The sequence below is a fragment of the Chionomys nivalis genome, unplaced genomic scaffold (assembly GCF_950005125.1).
Source record: "Chionomys nivalis unplaced genomic scaffold, mChiNiv1.1 scaffold_98, whole genome shotgun sequence".
In the NCBI taxonomy this organism is placed as follows: Eukaryota; Metazoa; Chordata; class Mammalia; order Rodentia; family Cricetidae; genus Chionomys; species Chionomys nivalis.
This window is the reverse complement of record NW_026646882.1, coordinates 24,822-35,000: the sequence shown is the minus strand read 5'-3', so window position 1 is coordinate 35,000 and position 10,179 is coordinate 24,822.

Genomic DNA, 10,179 nt, shown 5'->3' with positions numbered 1-10,179 from the left:
ATATTAAAACTGTTCAAGTAGAAAACAATTACTTTCTTTTCTGTTTGCCCAGAGATCTGACTGAATGCAACTTGGAAAGAAGATGGCCCTACTGGACAGAGACCTCCCTCCTGATTTGGGTGGGTGGGGTGGGTGGGTCGACCAGTTTACATGTTTATTTCCATGTTTTGTCTTGTACGGATTGAATGGATGTGTCTCATTTTTTTTCTTTGCTTGCTTGCTTGCTTGCTTGATCGAGCAATGACTTCTTGTGTATTTCTTTGCTTGCTTACTTACTTACTTACTTACTTATCTATCTGTTCAGCCCATCTCATTTACTTACTTCTTTAAAAAATGACCCACCTAGTTATTTACTTATTTATTTGTTGATTCATTCCTTCACTTCCTTATCTTCTTTCATGTATCTGCTCAGCCTGACTCATTAATTATTGAATGTTTCAATTATTTATTTTTATTCATTTATTCCTTATTTGTCTATTTTTATGTATTTACTTACTTTCTTAATTTTTTTTTTACTTTTTAAAATTTACTTAATTTTTTTCTTTCTTTGGGAATGTAGATCATTTCTTTCCTTCCTTCCTTCCCTCCCTCCCTCCCTCCCTCCCTCCCTCCCTCCCTCCCTTCCTTCCTTCCTTCCTTCCTTCCTTCCTTCTTTCTGTCTCCTGACTGTCCTAGAAACATAACCGGCTAAGAAAATGGTGGCCTCCATCTCACTGGTGCTGGGTGAGTGTCAGCAAAGCAGCTCCTGAAATGGAATTTGACACACACACACACACACACACACACACACACACACGCATGATATGAACAGATCGGGGGGTTTCCAATGTTTTCAGAGGAAGGTGCTCACTGGTAATAATAAGTGTGCTGGTAAAGAAGGCTGGAAATAGCTGAATATTAAATCATTAAAACTCTTCAAATAAAAGGCAATTCCATTTCTCTCTCTCTCTCTCTCTCTCTCTCTCTCTCTCTCTCTCTCTCTCTCATCATATACCACCACATCTGGAATGACTGCAACATACAAAAGAAGAAGAAACATGGAAAGAAGACATCCCTGCTGGACAGGATCTGATCTGAGAATAAATTCATCGAATGGCTGCCAACAGCATTTCAGTGAGAAGAGATGCCACTTTTGATGCTGTATAGTTAGTTAGATTAAGAGGGGCCTGTGAACTGGGGTGGGGTGTGGCTTCTCAGGTCACGGAGGGGAGGGGCTGAGGAGTGTACCGTTGGCCTTGACGATAAGCTCCAGTCAGATGTTAATGTCAGGGCCTGACCTGAGAGTTCCTCAAAGGGAATGAATGGAGACCCTTGCTTATCTAAAAAATGTCTGACCTTGGGAAAAGGGACTTGTGGAAAGCGGGCACTTAAAACTGCGGTTTCACATCTTACCAGAAAGCTGCCTCTCGGAAGGGAAACTCATCGTGATATTTTCCCAAGGATACCCTACCGTTCTGATCATTCTGTACTGAATTAAGTCTTCCACTGTAAACAAACAAACAAACAAATAAATAAATAAGAGTAAGTAAGCAAATACGTTTACGGATGAACAAACAAACAAATAAATACAAAGTTCGTTGTTGTTGACTGACTTTTGGTTTCATAATGGAACTCTCTCTCTCTCTCTCTCTCACACACACACACACACACACACAAAAAAAACCCACTAAATATACAATAAAAGGAAGCATAACGCATAATGCCTTTAATCAGGGGGCAGAGTGAACTCTGAAAGTTTTGCAGGCAGGGCTATATAGAGAGATGCTCCATGTCGGGCTGAAGAGATAGTTTAAGGTTCAATTCCCAGCATCTACATGGCAGCTCACAGCTGTCTGTAATCCAGGAGCCTGAGAGCCATGGCAAAAACACAAATGCACATAAGATAAAAATAAATAAGTTTTTTAAAGGAAGGGGGGGGAGGGAGAGACTGAATATAAGAACAAACTGAGAAACAAGGAAAGACGGTGCTGGCTGGCTGGCTGGCTGGCTGGCTGGCTGGCTGGCTTTCAGTTCCCTGACAGAAATAAGCACATTATGGAGGAACCACAAAGTTGTTGGTGAGTGAGTGTCCTGTCAGATCACAACAAAGTTTAGTCCCATAATTGATGAAATTCATTACCCCAAAACTTCAGCAGAATATATCCCAAGTTTGCAAATGTGTGATCAGCTTGTGACAGGTTGGGCTGGAGATGCTGAGAACTGGGGTTCACCCAGGGGAGCCCCCAATGCAAGAGCAGACACTCACTCCCATGAAGAGGGATCATGCATGCCTATACTCAAGTTTAAGGAAACATGAATGGCTATGGAGAGACCATTCACAGATATGAAAAATCATTTCCTAAAAATCAAATTTCTCAGTCAGTATGCAACTGCTGTGGCTGTGGTGCTTCTCCCAGGTAGAGCAACACACACAAAAAAACTGATTCCTTGATCTAGAGCCACAGTGCACGTGCCATGGAAAAGGGGACACAGCCAACTTGAATCACAATATTCATCAGAGCATGAGAAGAGTGTAAAAAGGATACAAAAGGAGAGATATTTGTGGTCCTTCCTTCCTTCCTTCCTTCCTTCCTTCCTTCCTTCCTTCCTTCTTTTGTTCAGGAAGTGACTGACAGATGAGACTTTGTCCAAGCGGGTTCTGAAATACCAGGCTTGAGTTTCCCCCTCTGTGGGTATTAGTCAGTCAGTCATCCCTTCTTTCTGTAGGAAGGTGGTGCATGTCTCTCAGAGGTTACCTGGTTTCCTCTGCACAAGGTGACCCAGGGGAAGGCTTTCTAAGCCTTATTCAGAGCTATAGAGAGGATGCACCGTGACTTCAGAGACCTCAGGTAGTATAGGGGTGGGTGCCCAAGTCACTAGCTTGATGCTTCAGACTCATGTCATTGATGGGCAGAACATAGTCTGGATTCACAAAGATTCACAACACAGAGCCATCGTCACTTACTAACAGCCCAGGACACCCAGAACTAACAAGAAATTACAGTCTCAGCCGGACTGTGGTGTGTGGGGGTGGGGGCGTGCCTTTAATCACAGCACTTACACACACAGATCTCCGTGAGTTCAAGGATGGCCTGATTTACAGAGTGAGTTTTAGAACAGACCAAAATACACAAAGAAACCCTTTTTCTACTTCTTTACCTAAACCAGATGTACTCAATGATGTTTGGATCACATCTGCATTTTCCTAACATTTGAAGTACAGGGGTCTCCATGGATCTGTTGGCCATTCGTGTACCTCATAGAGGAGGTCTAGACAAATTGTTTCACTGCCTTAAAATTGGTTAAGCTTTTGTAGGTGTTTGTTCCTTTGTATGTCATGGATGTGAGTTCTTCTTCAGGCACATGAACATGCTAGTATTTTCTTCTTCTAACCATCCTGCCTTACTCTGCTTGGTGGTGGCTCTAAAGCATGCTGGCTCATGGTGATAGAGCTGTGAGTCTTTATTATCCTAACAAAATGTTTTGCCTGATTCAGTCCCAATAACCTGGGTCCTGGCTGTACGTCTGCACTTGGCCTCATCAAACTCAGCAGGCATGCTCTTAACCACCAAGACATCTCTCCTGCCTCTTCCTTCTGCTTCCAGTAGAGGGCACCAAACCTCATTTTGAAGCAATTATGTGATGTCCAGGAATCGAACTTCTGATCTTTGGAAGAGCAGGCAATGCTCTTAACCACTGAGCCATCTCTCCGACCCGTTTTTCTACTTCTTTACCTAAACCAGGTGTACTCAATGATGTGTGGATCACATCTGCATTTTCCTAACATTTGAAGTACAGGGGTCTCCATGGATCTGCTGGCCATTCGTGTACCTCAAAGAGGAGGTCTAGACAAGTTGTTTCACTGGCTTTAAATTGGTTAAGCTTTTGTTGGTGTTTGTAGTCCTTTGATTGTCTTGGATGTGAGTTCTCTTTAAGGCACATGAACATGCCAGTGTTTTCTTCTTCTAGCCATCTTGCCTTACTCTCCTTAGTGTTGTCTCTGAAGCACGATGTCTCATGGTGATAGAGCTGTGAGTCTTTAACATCCTAAAAAAACGTTTGCCCAATTCAGTCACAATAACGTGGGCCCTGGCCTTTGCCCTGACTCTATGTCTACACTTGGCCTCATCCAACTCAGCAGCCAATGCTCTTAAGCACTGAGCCATCTCTCCTGCCTCTTCCTTCTGTTGCCAGTAGATGGCACCAAATCTCATTTTGAGAGCAAAACTGTGGTTGCCAGGAATTGAACTTCTGACCTTTAGAAGGGCAGCCAGGATTCTTAACCACTGAGCTATCTCTCGAGCGCTTCTTTCTGCATGCAAAAGAGGGCACAAGACCTCAGTGCAGATGGTTGTGAGCCATTATGTGGTTGCTTGAAATTGGATACAGGAGGAAGAAAGAGCACGAAATGCTCTAAAACACTGAGCCATCTCTCCAACCCGTTTTTCTACTTCTTTACCTAAACCAGATGTACTCAATGATGTGTGGATCACATCTGCATTTTCCTAACATTTGAAGTACAGGGGTCTCCATGGATCTGTTGGCCATTCGTGTACCTCATAGAGGAGGTCTAGACAAATTGTTTCACTGCCTTAAAATTGGTTAAGCTTTTGTTGGTGTTTGTTCCTTTGTATGTCATGGATGTGAGTTCTTCTTCAGGCACATGAACATGCTAGTATTTTCTTCTTCTAACCATCCTGCCTTACTCTGCTTGGTGGTGGCTCTAAAGCATGCTGGCTCATGGTGATAGAGCTGTGAGTCTTTATTATCCTAACAAAATGTTTTGCCTGAATCAGTCCCAACAACCTGGGCCCTGGCCTCATCAAACTCAGCAGGCATGCTCTTAACCTCCAAGACATCTCTCCTGCCTCTTCCTTCTGCTTCCAATAGAGGGCACCAAACCTCATTTTGAAGCAATTATGTGATGCCCAGGAATCGAACTCTGATCTTTGGAAGAGCAGGCAACGCTCTTAACCACTGAGCCATCTCTCCGACCCGTTTTTCAACTTCTTTAACTAAACCAGGTTTACTCAATGTGGTGTGTGGATCACATCTGCATTCCTCTAACATGTGGAGTACAGGGGTCTCCATGGACCTATTGGCTGTTCATGTACCTCATAGAGGAGGTCAGGATAAATTGTTTCTCTGGCTTTATATTGGTTAATATTTTGCTGGTGTTTGTAGTCCTTTGATTGTCTTGGATGTGAGTTCTCTTTAAGGCACATGAACATGCCAGTGTTTTCTTCTTCTAGCCATCATGCCTTACTCTCCTTAGTGTTGTCTCTGAAGCACGATGTCTCATGGTGATAGAGCTGTGAGTCTTTAACATCCTAAAAAAACGTTTGCCCAATTCAGTCACAATAACGTGGGCCCTGGCATTTGCCCTGACTCTATGTCTGCACTTGGCCTCATCGAACTCAGCAGCAAATGCTCTTAAGCACTGAGCCATCTCTCCTGCCTCTTCCTTCTGTTGCCAGTAGATGGCACCAAATCTCATTTTGAGAGCAAAACTGTGGTTGCCAGGAATCGAACTTCTGACCTTTAGAAGGGCAGCCAGGATTCTTAACCACTGAGCTATCTCTCGAGCGCTTCTTTCTGCATGCAAAAGAGGGCACAAGACCTCAGTGCAGATGGTTGTGAGCCATTATGGGGTTGCTTGAAAATGGATACAGGAGGAAGAAAGAGCACGAAATGCTCTTAAACACTGAGCCATCTCTCCAACCCGTTTTTCTACTTCTTTACCTAAACCAGATGTACTCAATGATGTGTGGATCACATCTGCATTTTCCTAACATTTGAAGTACAGAGGACTCCATGGATCTGTTGGCCATTCGTGAACCTCATAGAGGAGGTCTAGACAAATTGTTTCACTGTCTTAAAATTTGTTAAGCTTTTGTTGGTGTTTGTTCCTTTGTATGTCTTGGATGTGAGTTCTTCTTCAGGCACATGAACATGCTAGTATTTTCTTCTTCTAACCATCCTGCCTTACTCTGCTTTGTGATGGCTCTGAAGCATGCTGGCTCATGGTGATAGAGCTGTGAGTCTTTATTATCCTAACAAAATGTTTTGCCTGATTCAGTCCCAACAACCTGGGTCCTGGCTGTATGTCTGCACTTGGCCTCATCAAACTCAGCAGGCATGCTCTTAACCACCAAGACATCTCTCCTGCCTCTTCCTTCTGCTTCCAGTAGAGGGCACCAAACCTCATTTTGAAGCAATTATGTGATATCCAGGAATCGAACTTCTGATCTTTGGAAGAGCAGGCAATGCTCTTAACCACTGAGCCATCTCTCCGACCCGTTTTTCAACTTCTTTAACTAAACCAGGTTTACTCAATGTGGTGTGTGGATCACATCTGCATTCCCCTAACATGTGGAGTACAGGGGTCTCCATGGACCTATTGGCTGTTCATGTACCTCATAGAGGAGGTCAGGATAAATTGTTTCTCTGGCTTTAAATTGGTTAACATTTTGCTGGTGTTTGTAGTCCTTTGATTGTCTTGGATGTGAGTTCTCTTTAAGGCACATGAACATGCCAGTGTTTTCTTCTTCTAGCCATCTTGCCTTACTCTCCTTAGTGTTGTCTCTGAAGCACGATGTCTCATGGTGATAGAGCTGTGAGTCTTTAACATCCTAAAAAAACGTTTGCCCAATTCAGTCACAATAACGTGGGCCCTGGCCTTTGCCCTGACTCTATGTCTACACTTGGCCTCATCCAACTCAGCAGCCAATGCTCTTAAGCACTGAGCCATCTCTCCTGCCTCTTCCTTCTGTTGCCAGTAGATGGCACCAAATCTCATTTTGAGAGCAAAACTGTGGTTGCCAGGAATCGAACTTCTGACCTTTAGAAGGGCAGCCAGGATTCTTAACCACTGAGCTATCTCTCGAGCGCTTCTTTCTGCATGCAAAAGAGGGCACAAGACCTCAGTGCAGATGGTTGTGAGCCATTATGGGGTTGCTTGAAATTGGATACAGGAGGAAGAAAGAGCACGAAATGCTCTAAAACACTGAGCCATCTCTCCAACCCGTTTTTCTACTTCTTTACCTAAACCAGATGTACTCAATGATGTGTGGATCACATCTGCATTTTCCTAACATTTGAAGTACAGGGGTCTCCATGGATCTGTTGGCCATTCGTGTACCTCATAGAGGAGGTCTAGACAAATTGTTTCACTGCCTTAAAATTGGTTAAGCTTTTGTTGGTGTTTGTTCCTTTGTATGTCATGGATGTGAGTTCTTCTTCAGGCACATGAACATGCTAGTATTTTCTTCTTCTAACCATCCTGCCTTACTCTGCTTGGTGGTGGCTCTAAAGCATGCTGGCTCATGGTGATAGAGCTGTGAGTCTTTATTATCCTAACAAAATGTTTTGCCTGAATCAGTCCCAACAACCTGGGCCCTGGCCTCATCAAACTCAGCAGGCATGCTCTTAACCTCCAAGACATCTCTCCTGCCTCTTCCTTCTGCTTCCAATAGAGGGCACCAAACCTCATTTTGAAGCAATTATGTGATGCCCAGGAATCGAACTCTGATCTTTGGAAGAGCAGGCAACGCTCTTAACCACTGAGCCATCTCTCCGACCCGTTTTTCAACTTCTTTAACTAAACCAGGTTTACTCAATGTGGTGTGTGGATCACATCTGCATTCCTCTAACATGTGGAGTACAGGGGTCTCCATGGACCTATTGGCTGTTCATGTACCTCATAGAGGAGGTCAGGATAAATTGTTTCTCTGGCTTTATATTGGTTAATATTTTGCTGGTGTTTGTAGTCCTTTGATTGTCTTGGATGTGAGTTCTCTTTAAGGCACATGAACATGCCAGTGTTTTCTTCTTCTAGCCATCATGCCTTACTCTCCTTAGTGTTGTCTCTGAAGCACGATGTCTCATGGTGATAGAGCTGTGAGTCTTTAACATCCTAAAAAAACGTTTGCCCAATTCAGTCACAATAACGTGGGCCCTGGCATTTGCCCTGACTCTATGTCTGCACTTGGCCTCATCGAACTCAGCAGCCAATGCTCTTAAGCACTGAGCCATCTCTCCTGCCTCTTCCTTCTGTTGCCAGTAGATGGCACCAAATCTCATTTTGAGAGCAAAACTGTGGTTGCCAGGAATCGAACTTCTGACCTTTAGAAGGGCAGCCAGGATTCTTAACCACTGAGCTATCTCTCGAGCGCTTCTTTCTGCATGCAAAAGAGGGCACAAGACCTCAGTGCAGATGGTTGTGAGCCATTATGGGGTTGCTTGAAAATGGATACAGGAGGAAGAAAGAGCACGAAATGCTCTTAAACACTGAGCCATCTCTCCAACCCGTTTTTCTACTTCTTTACCTAAACCAGGTGTACTCAATGATGTGTGGATCACATCTGCATTTTCCTAACATTTGAAGTACAGGGGTCTCCATGGATCTGTTGGCCATTCGTGAACCTCATAGAGGAGGTCTAGACAAATTGTTTCACTGTCTTAAAATTTGTTAAGCTTTTGTTGGTGTTTGTTCCTTTGTATGTCTTGGATGTGAGTTCTTCTTCAGGCACATGAACATGCTAGTATTTTCTTCTTCTAACCATCCTGCCTTACTCTGCTTTGTGGTGGCTCTGAAGCATGCTGGCTCATGGTGATAGAGCTGTGAGTCTTTATTATCCTAACAAAATGTTTTGCCTGATTCAGTCCCAACAACCTGGGTCCTGGCTGTATGTCTGCACTTGGCCTCATCAAACTCAGCAGGCATGCTCTTAACCACCAAGACATCTCTCCTGCCTCTTCCTTCTGCTTCCAGTAGAGGGCACCAAACCTCATTTTGAAGCAATTATGTGATATCCAGGAATCGAACTTCTGATCTTTGGAAGAGCAGGCAATGCTCTTAACCACTGAGCCATCTCTCCGACCCGTTTTTCAACTTCTTTAACTAAACCAGGTTTACTCAATGTGGTGTGTGGATCACATCTGCATTCCCCTAACATGTGGAGTACAGGGGTCTCCATGGACCTATTGGCTGTTCATGTACCTCATAGAGGAGGTCAGGATAAATTGTTTCTCTGGCTTTAAATTGGTTAACATTTTGCTGGTGTTTGTAGTCCTTTGATTGTCTTGGATGTGAGTTCTCTTTAAGGCACATGAACATGCCAGTGTTTTCTTCTTCTAGCCATCTTGCCTTACTCTCCTTAGTGTTGTCTCTGAAGCACGATGTCTCATGGTGATAGAGCTGTGAGTCTTTAACATCCTAAAAAAACGTTTGCCCAATTCAGTCACAATAACGTGGGCCCTGGCCTTTGCCCTGACTCTATGTCTACACTTGGCCTCATCCAACTCAGCAGCCAATGCTCTTAAGCACTGAGCCATCTCTCCTGCCTCTTCCTTCTGTTGCCAGTAGATGGCACCAAATCTCATTTTGAGAGCAAAACTGTGGTTGCCAGGAATCGAACTTCTGACCTTTAGAAGGGCAGCCAGGATTCTTAACCACTGAGCTATCTCTCGAGCGCTTCTTTCTGCATGCAAAAGAGGGCACAAGACCTCAGTGCAGATGGTTGTGAGCCATTATGGGGTTGCTTGAAATTGGATACAGGAGGAAGAAAGAGCACGAAATGCTCTAAAACACTGAGCCATCTCTCCAACCCGTTTTTCTACTTCTTTACCTAAACCAGATGTACTCAATGATGTGTGGATCACATCTGCATTTTCCTAACATTTGAAGTACAGGGGTCTCCATGGATCTGTTGGCCATTCGTGTACCTCATAGAGGAGGTCTAGACAAATTGTTTCACTGCCTTAAAATTGGTTAAGCTTTTGTTGGTGTTTGTTCCTTTGTATGTCATGGATGTGAGTTCTTCTTCAGGCACATGAACATGCTAGTATTTTCTTCTTCTAACCATCCTGCCTTACTCTGCTTGGTGGTGGCTCTAAAGCATGCTGGCTCATGGTGATAGAGCTGTGAGTCTTTATTATCCTAACAAAATGTTTTGCCTGATTCAGTCCCAATAACCTGGGTCCTGGCTGTACGTCTGCACTTGGCCTCATCAAACTCAGCAGGCATGCTCTTAACCACCAAGACATCTCTCCTGCCTCTTCCTTCTGCTTCCAGTAGAGGGCACCAAACCTCATTTTGAAGCAATTATGTGATGTCCAGGAATCGAACTTCTGATCTTTGGAAGAGCAGGCAATGCTCTTAACCACTGAGCCATCTCTCCGACCCGTTTTTCTACTTCT